Below are 16,913 nucleotides of genomic sequence, written 5' to 3' on the forward strand. Positions count from 1 at the left end.
GAGGAATCTACAAATAATCAAGTGGCTCGAGCGTAGTGCGATGAAATGGATTCTCGTAGGATGGCCCTCTTAAACGGGAACTTGTCGGGTGATATTCCAGCAAATCCTACATGGAGAAGAGACCAGCAATGTTCCACACTTGACTACATCTTTGTTTCGGAAGCTCTCCAACTACAAGCAAGCCGTTTAGAGGTCATTTCTATGATCCACAGCGACCACGATATGCTGAAGCTGGTATTCACCACTCCACACTCCTCTACTCCGCCAATCTGGCCTCACTCCATCTCCTTTCACTCAGGTCGGGTAAGCCTCAATCTTTAAAATACTGATGTCAACAAGATTGTTTCCAGCTTAACTCTAGAACCTGATGCGATTGAATACCAACACCTTCTGGCCCAATTTTTCTGAACATAAACAGGGCCTTAAAACAGCCGAAGTTCTGCCATAAACACAATTTTGACATCCATGTGTTACAGCATAAGCGGTTGCTGCGTTGCGAGATCAGTTATCCCGAGACAACCTTGGCCACTATTTTGCTGAGAAGAAAAAGATAATGCAGACCTACAAAAACTGGAATAAGGCCCACAATTCAGTCTTATTACAGAATGATTCTGAGGATATGCTGATGAAGCTAAAAAACGAAAACACGTCCGAGTTGTGGAGGCTTATTAACAACACATCAGCTTTGCAGGATGCGCTTCAAATTTCACCTATTTCTGAAGACACCTGGGTGGAATATTACATGGAAATCTTCAGTAAAACCAAACCTGACACTATTCGGCTTAACACAAACATGGATCCTTGGGATTTAAAATACGATAAAGCGAATATTTTGAGTTCCTTCAATAAATCCATCCATCGAGAGCTCCGGGACCAGATGGCCTCACAAACTACACCATCAAGTTACATCCCAACGCTTGGGCAGATTTCTGCTTAACCCTATTTAACAGAATAAGAGCTAAACGGGCAACACCAACGTCATGGAAGAGTGCCATCATCGTCCCAATATTTTAAAAAGGCAATCGGTCTAACCCGAAGAACTATCGACCTATTGTCCTTCTTGATGTTTTGGGTAAAAGTTACGCAACCCAACTACAACACATGCTGCTAGACTGGTCAATGGACCACAATCACATAGACCCCCGGCAAGCAGGTTTTGTGAAAGGCGTGGGATGTGGTCTCAACACTCTTTTGCTGAACTTAATGAAAATGGAATCCATTAGAACTAACAGCAAATCTATTTGGCAACAATAGACTTCTCCCACGCCTTCGATAGCGTAGATCGCAATATTCTGTGGGACAAATTGAAAGCGTGGAAATGCCCACCAAGCTTACTTGAAGCCATCAAGGAACTCCACTCTAACACAAACATGAAAATTCGATTGGATCAAGGTGGGACTCTGTCATCAGCAATAAACACCTTTAGATGTGTTAAACAGGGTTGCCCCTTGGCGGCCATCATTTTCAATCTTTTTATTTCAGACATTGGAGTCACCCTTGATGAAGTGGCAGCCTTTCCTCCAAAGATACATGGGTCGCACGTCGGTCGCCTCATTTATGCGGACGACCTGATCATCTTAGACGTTATGCCCCTCGGGCTACAAAGCAAGCTTGATGCCCTTGAAAAATATGTTACCAACAACGGCCTTTGTATCAACAAACAAATATTGATACTACGCAACCTGACAACTCAAAAGCGTGAACTTAAACTGAACTGGCATTTGGAAAAAACAGCCTTAAGAATATATTCCTCCATCAAATATTTGGGCTTGTTATTAAGCTACAATATAAAAAATGGACCTTGGGTTACTACTATCAAAAGCAAATGTCGACAACTTGCTTGCCAAGCTGCAACCATCAATAAAACATTTGGTAAATTTTCCATAAAGCCAACTGTGGCCTTTTACTGTCAAAAAGCCGTGCCTGCACTTATTTACGGGGCTGTAAACATGTTTGGCTGTTCGCACCATCTTTGGAGTACGCTGGAGTACATCTTTTGGACACGAGCTTTACATCTTCCGAAAGGCTGTCCAACCTCCAATTTAAGGTATGAACTGGGCTTGATATCCATACATGCCAGAGTGAGCTGGAATTTACTAAATCTCTATAGGAAGTCTGTTTTAATGACTTCAGTCCAACAGTTCAAAATCCTGCACAATCCGAATAATGATTCGAATACACAGTCCTCTCTATGTGGGGCGCCTTATGCCACAAAGTACTCAAGGCGAATGACATTCAGGTTACCACACTGCTGGATAACCCTGAGAATGCAAAGCAAAAGCTTTGGAGAGCAGACTGGCAACAAACTTGCGAAGATACATTTAGCTCTCGCCTAATGAAGGATACTCCCTCTGAAGCACGATCATACAATCATCTGCAGCCATATCTTCTCCGATCGCCTGATCAAGGTTCGGGTTTACTGTTCTTACAATTTAGACTCAACCTCTTTTCCACCAAAGTCCGTACCAGAACCTGGAACAAAAGAGAAAACAACATTACCTGTCGTCTCTGTGATCAATCTCCTGAGACTCTCAAACATCTGATTTTATTCTGTCCAACGCTTCGAAGTTTAAGAACTCGTCTATTTGGCCCAATCTTTTGGGGGCGTCAAACTTACTGTGCTGAAGACTGGTGGCAATCCATGTTCGAAGGCTCAGACCGAAAACTTTCTGACAGATTTAAAGACTTGTCTAGTCAACCCGGACCCTTCTATTTAAGAACCATCTAAGTTTGACTTTAGCGCCTGGATTTTTCTTCCTGTCAGATCATTAAATATCCTTAATGGACTTATGACATTGGATGTTGATGATGTGGAATGCCCGTGCAGTTTGTCAAGCCTGTAACATGTATTTTTTTTAAAGGTTTCTCAAAACCAAAAAAAAATTTTAAAAAAAAAGAAGCAAAGACTATCCTTTGTTGGTGAGTGGGCTCGGCTGGCTCGACACTGCATCAGGGTACTATAGTGGTGATGGCTTGAGCTCGGAGGAGCTGTAAATCAGGTCGGCAGTGTCTAGTTAGGGATGTTAGAAGACTTGACTGGTCTCACATGTGGAGATGCCAGAGCTTTAGTGTCTGAGTCGAGTGGAAATTATAGATGCAAACGTGGTTGACTGTCAAGGTTGATGATGTCTTCGAGAGTTGTTCCCTTGGAGCAGACTGGGCTGCAACCTAGGTGCCTCTAACTGGCATCAAGGCAATTGTGAAATGCAGGGAGAGCCAGGGTCATGTGCTTGGTTCTGTGATTGTTGGTAGACTGAGCCCAGGGTCTCAGAGGCGAGGGGAGTTCTTCTGTCTGCCTTTCCAAAACAGGCAGGTTTTTATAGAGCACGTGCAGGGGTTCTGACACCTCCAGTGGCAGGGTCCTGGGTGCCAGTGCCTCCGGTACAGTAGGACGTATGCTAGAAAATCAGATTTACAGAGCAGATTCATCCCAAATGCCACCTTGGGATGAACAGGTAGTTTTCCTTGGAGCCTTATGCCTTCACCTCTTTGACAGAGGTCTTTGGCAAAGAATCTATCCCCAAAAGAATTCCAGGTAAATCATTTTTGTCTTGAAGACCAAAGATTAATGAATTAAGGGGAACTCCCCCCACAGAGGTAACATTCTACAGTGTAATGGTCCACAGCAAGCCTGTTGGGGGCTGTAACAAATGTCCTTTACGTGCTGATGTATACCCAGAATGCCTTGTTTGCAAGGAAGTAGAGAGGGGGACAGGAGGTTTCGGGAGTCCTAGCAAAAAGTAATGGAACCCCAGTTTGGTCTGGATCTCTCCCCCGACTCCTTTAACCCTGCCCCTTTCCACTGTCTCCCTACCAAAAGTACTCCAGTAATGAGCATCCTGGAGTGAGACTGCCATTGTCATGTCAGGGCTGTATTTGTAGCACTGGCTCCACGGGGACTTTCAGTAGAGGATTTCCGTTCTCTGGAAGAAGATGCTGACTGCCCTCAAGGGATTCAAGGAAGGCTTCTTGGGCTTGCCTCACGTGGTTCTTGTGGGTGCACCAAAATCATACTGCTAATAGACATTTAGCCATGTCAAAGATGGGTTCCTACACACCAGACTGCATAATTGTGGCGTCTCCGTAGTTATCTCAAAACCAGACAGCACTTCTACTTAGATAATAACATGCCATCCGGTGACTGTGACACACAATTATACAATGTTTTCCCAGAAGTGCAGAAAGTTCAAAAGCCACCGCTGGCCTTTGGAACTTCACATTCCAGCAGCTGTGTCCAGGTATTATGATGAATCCATTGGTGTCGGCACTTCTCCCCGGGAAGGGAAGCCCTCCAATGGGGCTATGTGGGTGAGGCGGCTACCCGAGAGTCACCCTGCGGGTGGTACTCTGTGGGAGGATCGCATGGGAGGGGACCCCCTCTTTGGTAGAGAGGGGAAGACTATCAAGGGAGACCACGGTATGTCAACCACCATTCCGCCATGCATTGCTCACCCAACAGCATGGCGGAATGGTGGTTGAGCACTCCCACCCTCTAAGTCTTCTCTTTCTTTTGTTAGTTGGTTCATGCATAGCAGCTCTGTCTATCAGATAGATAATACTCTGATAAAGAAGAGTGAGGAAAGAGTGAGAGCAGATGACTCCAGAAGTACTTACACAAAAAAGAGCAGGGCAATGAAGAGCCCTATGCGGTACCAAGACAAGCATACTAGCTATCCGGGATTTGAAAGATGGTTTACCATAAAAACTGAAGAAGGACTTTCCTCAAAGTCAGTCCTGCCCCAGAAGAGCAACGATTTGGGTAGTGAAGCCCCGCAGGGGGAACGCGCTGCAGACCCAGATGCCAGGAGAGAGAAGTCGGCATCCAAAAAGGCTGAGCGGATTGAGGGCTCGCCTGAAGGTAGAGAAAACCGACATCCAGTGGCATGAAGGAAGCCATCCAAGTGGTCCAGCCAAGACTCGATGTATGGATAGAAACCCGCATGGCAGAGACATTGAATGCAGAGATCAGACCACGAGAGCCCAGGGGAAGCCAGAGAAGCTTGCTGGTGTTGCCGAGGACCAAGACCCTCACGGACCAAGTTAGATGGCATGCAGATGGGGACCGGGAAGGCACTGGGAAACCCTAGAGCTGTGATCGGGAGGAAGTGCAGAACCATCTTCCTCATCCCAATGGGACCAAACAGACAAACAAGACATATTGGGTGATATAGTACCCCAATGAGACCAGGAGATAAGGGTCTGGGACCCAAATGTTGAACGGTTTGGAGAGTTATACATACAAGACAATTGCAGGCAGGATAGTGAAGCAAGCATGAGAAGAGACATTATAAACCTGACAAAGGGGTCTGGGACCCACATAACCACTAGAGAAGACCAAGGGGGAGAAAGATATCCTTTGGCAAAAGTCGAGAGAAGAGCAGCGGAGGAAAGATATATATACTCTGGCAATCATCCAGATACGATTGCGACTGTGGAAACTGAGCCTTGAAAAGGAACGGGAAGAGAGACATGTTTCCCAGCTTGGTGGACCTATAAGAGTTTCCTGGGAAGGCCTGGGGAAGGGAGACCTACCACCCATCTGTGTGGAATAATATAGAAAGACCCAGTGACAGCCAGGTGAATGAGGATATTCCCCCATAATTTACTAACTGCTTAAAACCACCCACAAGGAAGGAGCCACCTTTCTGAAGTAAGGGCAAAACCTGTTATATAGCTTTTCTTTCAAAGTGTATTGAACGGAAATAAATTTGAGACATAGGAAAGTTTACTATTTTCTTTTGACGGACGTTCTGACTGCAGCCTTAGTTTTGTTTGTGGCAGGCAAACCACTCTTAGTTATAGGGACAGGAAGGGTTTGTCCTTATTCCCTGTTAAATAATAGTCTATGCCAGCAAGCATGCCACCTTTGCGTCCAGCGTCTAATTCTGCAGCCTTACCGAATACACATGTAACCTTTAAGCTTTAAATGGGCCATGCTTCCCGTGCAATCATTTCAGAATACTGTCACAGCAAGATACATGGTTGCTTTATACATTTTGGCATAGAACATTATAAAAGTGGGATCTGATTAGCAGACCATACTTTCAGAAAGTGAATTACCCACTTCATGTTATTGCTAAAATAAAATAAAATCTCAGCCTTTTATATCCTGACAGATGACATTATATGACTCATATAGAAAGTAACACTGGACTATAAACAAAGATAGTTTCCTAGAGCAAATGTGAAGACATTTTGTTAAAATGACTTAACAGTTAGATTTCTCCATTGAAAACCTATTACATTTAGTGAAAGCATGTTGTTAGAGGGATGTTATAGCTGGTGGTCCTAACGTAAAAAAACCTTTGAAATTCAATGGAAAAAAGTTGGTTAAAGTGACGTTATGGTTATGTGGTCCCAATGAAAACCTGTAAAATTCAGTGGAAAATCTTTGTTGAAAGGATGTTATGGTTGCAGCGCAAAATCTAAAAACCAAAGAAGCAAGGGCACCTTATTAGGGTTTGGTCCTGTAAGTAGAACAACCCTGTCTTCCTTCCTCGCCTCGTAAGCATCCCTAAAACTAGCACCTACTTAGGTAGGTGGTTCCGGTGATTGGCACCACTAACTGAAAGCAGAGCAGCATTGTCATCTGACGATTCTTCAGTTACTGAGCCAGGTTCCTTCGAGGAATAGAAAGCAGAGCACTGGAAAGACAGGGAAGAGAGGAGGGAACAGTGAAGAAATACAAGAAGAAGTTAGGAAGAGATGTTCTGTGTTTGTAGACCACTGTGTGCAAGTACTTGTAATCGAGTAATGGAGCAAGCTTAGAGCTAGCAGAAACAATGCAAAGCAAACACACTAGGACTCACAAGCTTGCACACAGAGACTCACAAGTACAATCGTTTGTAAAGGGGTGAGGTAGCAACCCAGAGGGCAGCAAGCATAGGCCCTCAAAGAGTGGAGCGGAGTAGGAGTAGAGGGCAAAACAGAGCAGCTGCTGTGCATGCTAGAAGCAGCCACCACTTATTGGTACAATGAGGGAGGAGGGCGGGGCAACCCTGAAAATGGATGCCGCATATGCCAGGGGCAGCCATCAGAAAGGCTGAGAGCAAGAAAAGGCTTGGTACCAAGCTGTATTTGGCAACTGCTGAACCCGTAGCCATAGGACGGAGAATACCAGGATGTGACTTGGCGGAAAGTAATGGCTGCTTCTGCTAGGTGGAACCTCCCTGCAGCATAGAAGCAGCGGGAGGTGGCAGAGCTGTTCTCTGTTGGGGCGGAGAGCCTCAGTTGATGGAAACAATCACATTGCAAGGTGCACTAGATCGCTTTTATGGCCCTTTTGAGGCTGCACACTGGAAGCCTCAGCATGTACCTGGCTGCGGAGCCTCTGACATGCCCACGTATCGAGTGAGCCTGACACCCGCATGGACCGTGGTAGTAGAGCATGCCTAAGATTGTGTACTCAGCCAGGATAATTAATTATCCAGGCCTATGAGCACACTGATTAAGATGTAATTTGCGGTCAAGAGCTAAATATGTGTCAGGCACTAGGCAGGTGTGTGGATATAGAGAGTATATTTGTGTATTCCTATCTGAGGCACTGTCGGTTAGCATCTGGTAAGGGTGATACGATGACCAGTGCATGAATCTGGTATAAGTGCCAGTCATCATGTGTATACAGTTTAGGATATATATGTGTCCTGTTTATAAGTTGAGTGTATGAGCACCATGAGCAGCGGCCAAACCCTGGAGAAACATCTCCATGCCATTCTGCATGGCCAAGGCCTGCATATGCAGCACTTCCAGTATGTCTTTGGGTCATGTGATCCACGCACTACAGGACAAGGAATCTGCTTCTCATCACTAAGAGCTTCAGGGGACAGTGTTTGTGTGGGCTGAATTTATTGTGTAGCCTTGTTGCATTCTAATCGCGTTACCATGTACATATGGTGTATTCGGTGATGTCGCCAATAATGCAATTTGTGATGTCATCTCTGATGTCATGTGTGTCGGTATGAGCAGTGTAGGATGGGGCACGATATATGTTTGTGTAGCTTACCATAACTGACAAAATTCTATGTTTCTTAGATTTTGTGCGGCAGCATACCATCCCCTTAAGATTTTTTCACAGAATTTCACAGGGTTGTATTAAGACAAATTAAGCATAATGTCACCCTTAAAAAAGTGTTTTTATTTTAAATAACATGTATATAATGGTTTTGCACTTCCCTGAATACCTGTGGGTCTTGTTTTGCCACCCTCTAATAAAACAGGAAGGATCAGCGTCCTCATGTATCCCCAGGATGGTTACCATGACTGCAATTCTGTTGGTAGCTCCTCCTCTCAAATGTCCAGTGCGGATGGGTTTGTCGTAAGGAAGCTGAAGCCTCCTTCTAATTTGGTGACTAAGGGATGAACATGTCAATCAACTTCTTCACACTTAGAATAACCCAGAAGAAAAACTCTTCCATGACACATATCTTCACTGCCAGAATCATTGCCGGGTTCACAGAGCAAAGAAAATCTGCTCCTCAAACTTGGCCAGGAAGTAGCTGTCCCAAGGAGTGAATCTCTGAGCTCAGCCAATGGCATCCCATCACAGCTCATCTGGAAGTCCTCATATGAATCCTTCTAAATATTTTCAAAGGACTAAATATTTTCGAAGGTAACTTACTCCAGCGGGCATGTTTCCTGATGTTACATGGAGGCCCTCCCACACCCTGAGGCGAGTTCAGCCCAGAAAAACACCCCCTATGAAGGCCTCACTTAATCTTTAAGCCTCTTTCTGGGCATTGTTCATACTTTAAGCATTTCTTATGAGGTTTCCCCCTGCTCCAGTGGGTATCAGGTAATATTATCCCCACCAATAATATTGCCATATATATATGGTCGTCGGGAAACGCCATAGGCAATATTATTAGTGGGGATAATGTATGGGGGTAAATGGGAGCAGGGGTTGCAGGCGTGTCCCTCGCTCCCTTTAAAAAAAAAAATAGGGGTGCAGGGTTGTCCTCCGCAGGTTCCATGGGGTAATATTGCCGTAAAAAAACGGCGGCATTCTTGTATGGTGATATTTTTCCGGGGTATTAACACATGGAACCCTCCAGTGGTCTGCATTCTTGGCTTCCATCAGTTGCAACTCTCTTTCAATTTCACTAGTTAGGGTATTGGTGCTTTATTGCACTTCCAGTAATAATTGAATAAGTAGTATTTAGTTAATTCATTTATTTAGCTTTCTTGTCTGAATAGTTCCTTCTTTCATTCTTCCATGCTGTTGTTAATTGCATTTCATTATGACTTCGATCCTCAGAAAGACTTGGATCACCTCTGTCTGTAAGTAACCGCACCCTGGTTTGGGGAACTGGTGCACATAGATGCATGCACGTGCATCCCGCTCAGTTAAGCTCCACCTATGCTGATTAACGAAACTGTAAGATGTTCCCTTGTCTGTATTTGGCTGCTGAAACGCATTCTTCCCCATCTGCCGCATTCCGGTTATGTGGCGGTGGTTGATTGGCAGATTGATTTACCCATGGTATGAAATGCTAAGGGCCTGTATGCCGCACTGCCAAATTACCTGGTGCACGGCCGTCAAATACCCCCAAAATGCAGCTGTATGGCTTAATGGTTAAGCTTCCCAGGGATCCATCAATTGCCATTTCTAGACATTATTTGCATTGACTGCCTATACATCGTCAAATTAAATATATGGATATTAATGGGCCTCATTACACGTTTGATGGTGCGGGAAAAACGTGGTGGCAATTCCATTCCTGCCCCTTTTCCTACACTACCAAATTATAATTTTGGATGGATTTACCGTCAGCGGAATTATCGGGCAATAAATATGCTGATTTGCAGAGGGAAAGTGGAAAATTCACCTCCAGCTTGTTGCTGTAGGCAGATCCTCAACTTTACCTGAAATAATTGCTGGATTTACCATGCAGTAGTTCCACTGGCGGTAAATCCACCAGAAATCCCCATGGAGTCCCATGGGCTCAGAAAATGTGGAATTACCACCACTTGTAATCCTCTGGGAACTCCACAGGACCAACTTCCGGTAATGGTGATTGAGTTTGGCAGTATTTTCCCACACTTAGTTCCGTAATACTGTCAAACTCGTAATGAGGTCCATTGTGTCTGGTTTTTAAATGCTTTCTTGGACTGCCACCACATTACCTTACTCAGAAAATTAAATTGTAGTAGCTATATGGTGTCTTCGCTCCTCACATTCCCACTTCTTCAACGCCCCTGTATCCCGCGGTTCTACCACAGGAGACGGGAGTTTTCCAGCACTTTTCCCTCGGCTGTGAAACAATCTCCCTTTCCATCTTCGTCCCTTGAAATCAGACCATTCAGTGCTACATTTGTCGTAATCAGCTATTGCCGATTAGGTTCCCTCTGCACCTAGATACAATTATTTGGCCCGGGACTTTAAGTTGTGCACGATATAAGTCATCTGTCATTCATTCATCATTCATTCATTTACCCACTTCGCAGAGTGAAATCTTCATTCTAGCACAATCCAAATATGTAATGAATGCATAATTAAAATGCATTACTCACCTGGCTTTTGCTCACATAGACCATGTACAATGATACAAATTTCAGAAGGAGCAAAGCTTTATGTTACCTTGCATTTCTATAGCGTGTCCTGCCATAGTTTACGGCGTTGAAGCGCTTTGCCTGTCAGCGAGGCAAAGGAGGAGTATAATAGAACATTCAGTAGTGGTAGGGAGAAGCAAAGTCGGGTTGACAGTTGGGACTAGGGCGAGGGATGGAGAAGATGCACAGGAAGGCATGAGAAGGAAAAGGTAGAGGGGCTGCACGTACAATTGGACATTGAATATCATTGAAACAAGATTGCATACCCAGAACACTGCTGCATATGTACTACTATGTACAAAGCAATGCATATTTTTTTGACAATATATATTTGAAGAGACTGATACCTAAATCAATTTTTTAAAAAAAGGTTGTCCTATCACCAAACAAGGCAGTGATATCTACTTTAATACACATGATTATATTTCAATTTTGTATTTTTTTAATAAGAGTTACTAATTGTTTTCTTTCTATTCCAGAGCTTACACTTTCTAATTCACTTACAGGCTCATAAATCTAGCAATGCATAAATGCAATTGGATTAAGCCGCCGTCATATAATCTTATTACAAGCGCCCCCCTTTTCTTGGTGCCTCTCGCCGACTCAACCCGTGAAGGAAGCGGGACAGCTCAATTGAATTCATGAGGTTGTTTGCGGAGCTGTGGACCCGAACCCCTTTGTAAAAGTTGGCACATCGCTCATTGGGCTAAATAAAAAATACTAAAAAAATTAAAAAAAACAACTGTTTGTGGTGACCAACATCCCATAAAGGACCCAGATGTTAAAAACAAGGCCTGGTTCTCGTCAAAAGTGAAGGGAAAGTAGAAGACATCAAAAACCGGAGCTGTTTCAGCTGTGTCCGATTCATCTATATTCCATTACTACGGCCGCGCGCCCGCAACCCCCACCCCACACCGCCCACCCTTTGCCAGTGGAGACGAAAATTAATGCATTGTCTTTGCACATGGGAGGGGAAAGACATGGGTTCACATGCAACTCTGTTCAGCCGTCACTATTAATTTCATGGAAATCACTCGCGCAAAAAGGAGGCCTTGTTATTAAAAAAAACCGTGGGTTTTGCCCTTCAGCAGAACATAAAGCAGTGACTCATTGCCGGCTTTCTATGGGCTTTTTGTCCACTTCCCCCTGTCCCCCCAAACCCTCAAGCCCCAGCCCCACCTCTCTATTAAAAAAAAAATAAAGAAAATGTGAAAAAAGGGCATCGGTGCCCCTTCACTCTGGGGCTGGGCATCAAAGGCGGATGAGGGAAACTAACGTGCCCGGCCTGCGCTTTTTCTCGTCATGTGATTCAGTGGGGAAGGCGGGAGCGGGGGCATGGGGGAGGCGCGAGCTCATTTCGCAGGAAACGCATGAGCAAAGTGACAGCTAATTAATTGTAGACAGCAAAGTCAACATTTTAAAAACTTATTTAGGCGTCACTTCCACTTCAAATATGAATTGTCCACTGCCCGGATGGGATGCCTGCAGGCTTTCAGCGCTATAGAAATAAATAAATAAAATAAACGAAATAGACAAATAAATATATAAAATAAACATGTGAATTTGCATATTGAAAAAGCTCAGCGTGTGGCTTTGTTTTTACTTTAACTGTGGTGCCTATGCACTACACATACTCTTTAGCGTGCATTAGTTTAAAATAATCCCATCCTGCTGTATGCGAATCCTGTGAGGAAAAGTATGGATTGGAGTATGTTGGCTATGAATTAAGCACTCAATTGGAGACATTCTATAGGTCTCTGTTAGGGAAAGCCTGTATCAGCGGAGCACCTGAAACTCTGTGCTTAAACAGAGCAATGCTCTCTGGTTTGCCCAGGTTCAGTGGTTCCATGCGATGTTACAAATCAAATTTTCCAGATTCCAAATTTACAGAAAAAAAAATAGTTAAAAAAAAAGAAAATTTGGGGGGTCGCCCCCAAACCAATATTTCCCTACATTTTGAACACCCCCCCCCCTTTTAACCTCTTATCCCTACCACATATCTATTTTTGGTATTTTGTTGGTAACATTTTATTCAGTATTTTATTTTCGGTATCATCACTGGAACCAGGTGCAGAACCTCGCGCATTGGCAGTTGGGTTGGTTGCCACTGTGTGCATGCTGCACAATACAAAAACTCAATCGATAAAAAATGATTTAATATGCAACATGGCACTGGCTATGAATTAGGGGGTTTTGGAAGAAAAGAGAAGATGCACACTCACTTAGGTAATAATTCTTAAAGGAAAAGATTGCTCAGGAATTTTATTGGCCCAATGTATAGGGCATGTATTTTTTAGCCTATATGGATCGATAACATTTGCTTTCCAGTGCATCTCAGCTTTGATTTTCTGACATGTAGACATGTGAACCGCACAGATCGTAAACTGCCATATGGTGATAATCTTATCCGTTGATCAATCGTCCTAAAATCAAGTGCCCTGGCAGCAGTAAATCATATCCCCACCCCTCAAGCTAACAGGAACAGATGCAAACTTTTTTTACGCCCCTTGTCATAACGCCAGTGCATGTGTCAATCGAACGTCCTCTGTGCGTAATCCATTGAAGTATCTCCATGGTAATTCCAAGATGCCTCTTTGCTCGATAAATATCAGCAAAGCCTTTCTGATCAGACAACATTGGAGTTTCTGCTGCCTTCGTGTCCATCTATTTCATTCCAAGCCTCCACTGCTCTGTGCATCTACTTAACAACCAAGATGAATAGAACCAAAAAAGGCACTTACACTAGCTCTATTGACAATTCTCTAAAAGCGCTTTCACTTTCAAGAATTATTACACAATTGACAAATATCATTGCTAAACCATATTTGCACCAGTTGGTTTTTTCATGTGCCAACAAGAACATTCCTACTTTGGCCCTATTCATGTTGTCTTCGCACTATGGGACTTTAGAACAGGTCTGTTTCTTCGCCTCATAATTATCTTATAAATGCCATTTATATAATAAAACATCAGTGCATTATATTATATTATCTGAATTACTAAATATTATTTTTCTCGCACAGTTGATTATCTTCTTTTCAATCCTCATTAATTATGGCATCAATTTAACCATACCTTTATGAGCCAGAGTGTTTGGAAGAGGAAATGCGTGAGAGAGAAAGTCACAAAAAAGATGGTGACTCCAGTGAAAGTCATGCCGATCACTTGCAGGATCCTGATTCTCATCGTATGGAAGATGTTTCCACTTGGTGTACGTGCCATCTATGGTATCCTTCCCCACTATAGCCGTAACAGAAGCCCCATACCTGGCCACTGCCTTCCACTCCCCACAATAGAAGCCCCACACCATCCAGGCCATGGCCACACCCCCTCCTAATCAAGCCACTTTGGGCAGCGCTGGGCAGTGTTAGTTGAACAGCCTCATGATATTGGCCCTGCGGTGTCAGCTATGAAGTGCATTCCCCTTCTGTTCTGTGCTGGCTTTCTCCATAGAGAGGCTGCCAGCACTGCAACCCAGGCCCACACCTGCCGCTTGCGGTGGGAGGCGGGCACAAGGGGAGGCACTACATTTTGCAGGAGAGGCAGGTTCCCTCATTGGCCCTACCCTAGAGATGGCACTGTGCAAGAGAGTTCTTGGATTTTGCAATTGCAGACCAAGTTGACTCTATTTTGTGAAACGTTACTATTTTATTCAAAAACAGTAAAAATTGTATTGAATTCCCGCTGTCAGTATGGGAAATAGTTTTGATTCTGGTAAAATAACAGTCATTATTGATTTTTCCCAATTACATTTGACTGGGGAAACCAGTATTAATCTCTTTGCATGGTAAAAGTGGCAGACCAAAAATAGCACAACACTCTCTTGCATGTGCATGCAATCTTGTTTGATTAATTAATAATTTGACATGGTTTGATTAAGAATGTGTATATTAATAGTAACACTTGAAGTAAATATGATGTTCAGGTGATGAGAAAAAATGTTGTCTTATTTTTTATGTAGAGTTCAAAATAGAAATAGGAACATAACCTTTTTCATTTCTGCGATAATAGCAAAATCGAAAGCCAAGGGCACCTTCCATTTGTGAACACTGAAAGAAAAGCCTCATTATAAGCTGGCTACGAATTCCTCTTAGTCAAATTTCTAAGGATAAAATATAGTAACTAAGCTGAAACAATAGATACCATGAAGTTGAAATAAATACAATGGACGGATTTGAAGTTTCTATTTGTAAGAGTTGTCGAAAGAGAACAACCTGCTGCATTTTACATTGCGAGAATGGAAAAACAGCAATTAATGTTAGTTATGTTTTTGGTATTATTATAATATGTATGTAAATGTGTGCTTAATGTGAACAGTGTTCTACAGTTACCTACCAGTTGACACAAAGACAACACTTTTTCAAATTAAATATATAACGGATATATAAAATGTTATGTTATATTTAAATCCAGTTCATTGTGTTATTTATTTTGACAATGGGTATTAAAATACATTTCTTCTTTCTTAAATCTACATAGTTATGTCATAACAATGTGTGTATGTAATGACAACTATCTGCCCGTGGATGGGTTCAACTGGAGCATCACCATCCTGAACGGAACAGTCATCTCCATATTCTGGGACGATCCTGCCATTCCAGTTTGCCCATTAGAGTTGCCGGTCATCTGGATCAACATGCCAGCATTTCATCAATGAACCCATTTGGAGAGCAACGTTTAATTCCCAATGTGTAACGGAACCCTTTCTCCCAAATGAAATGGCATTTGCTTAGAGAGAAAATGAATGATGGAACTCTGTAGATTTATAGTAAACTCCTCTGAACTTCCACTTGCACATTTGAAGTACTGGGATTGAAACATCAAAGAATGGAATCTGAAAGATTGCATGGAATGTGATTGTCCACCTAAACATGAGTACTATGGCTTTGAGTAAACAATATGTTCTTCCATTGATTATGTGTGACAAAAGATGTAATGGCTCTGTTGGATATATTCAACTATTTCATTAAGAAACATAGCGACTTTGTAAATTTCCAAATATGAGTAATTATTGAAAAGTGTAACTTGTCATCTTTTTATGAAAAGCAAGTAAACATTTACTGTGTGTATGTACTGTGTGTGTGCTTCTTCTGCATTTTGGGTTAGGTAATGTGATGGCATAGTTGCCGACAATGGACGTTTGGCTACGCTGTGCACCAACATCATTACGAGAGGCATAGCATATCATTTTGACATGGTGATGTCAGAATGAGGGGTGGGTGGTATGATTTATTCCCGGCAGGGCACTTCAATTTCGGGCTCTTGATCAACAGATAAAACCATCACAAGATGGCGGTTCGCGACCCATGCAGTTCGCATGTCAACATGTCCAAGAATAAAAGGTAAGATGCATTGGAAAAGAAATAGTGATCGATCAATATATGCTAACAAATACATGCCCTATCCATTGGGGCAATAACATTCCTGAGAGAACTTCAATTTTCATTATATGTTGCTGCCCTATAGTTAAGATGAAACATATTTCCATTAATTTACCTCAAAATTCTAGTGCTAAAAACCTTTGAATCGCTAGATGGATTTTGGATGACATTTTAAAACAAATTCTGTGGCATTTGCACCTCCGATTTGGACATTTTGGGGAAAAGTCATCAAATGGTTCCATGTGAGTAAGAAACAAAAAAGAGCGGGTTTCGGCCTACTCCCATTGATTTTCCCATAGAGAAAAGGTGGTGCTTCCATTGAAAACTTTTAGCGTGAAAATCGTTGGATGGAGTTACACCAAATTAGAAACAGGTTGGCCACAAATCGTTGCAGATGTGCCTTTTTTGGTTGGTGCAAATCCCTCAAGTAGCTTTGAGAAAAATTGAAGGAGAATGCAGTGCCCTGGTCATAAAAAGGTTATGCATCTCCCATAGTGCATTGCAGCAACTCAGACTTTTCAGAAATGAAAAACCACCATATTGTTTTTGATATGATATGATATGGCATTTATAATGAGCCTATACACAAGTGTTTCAAGATGTGATGAGGCAAGGGCAGGGAAACAGAGGGAAGACAGACAGTGATACTACGAGGCCAGGTGACATTGAGATCGTGCAAGTGCGGGGGGGTAAGGGGAAACCGCAGGGGGAAAGGGGAGGGGGCAGTGCAGTACATAAGATAACAGTAAAATAAATAAAGAATATTAAACGTGCGGCCAGGTGGTGGCAAGTGCAAGGATAAGAGCAGACATCAGGGGTCAAGTGCTAGTAGGGGCTGTAGGGGTACAGAAACGGTCCCCATGTGCAAGGGTTGCCAAGGGGCAGTGCAGGTGTGCAACTGGCAAAGAGGGGACCTGGGCCTGAGATCAGAGGGTAGCCAAGTAACCAGTGCAGTTTCAGATTCAGCCAGGAGATCAGCAGGGG

Source organism: Ambystoma mexicanum, chromosome 12 (assembly GCF_040938575.1).
Source record: "Ambystoma mexicanum isolate Mex_15411 chromosome 12, UKY_AmexF1_1, whole genome shotgun sequence".
NCBI classification, from domain to species: Eukaryota; Metazoa; Chordata; class Amphibia; order Caudata; family Ambystomatidae; genus Ambystoma; species Ambystoma mexicanum.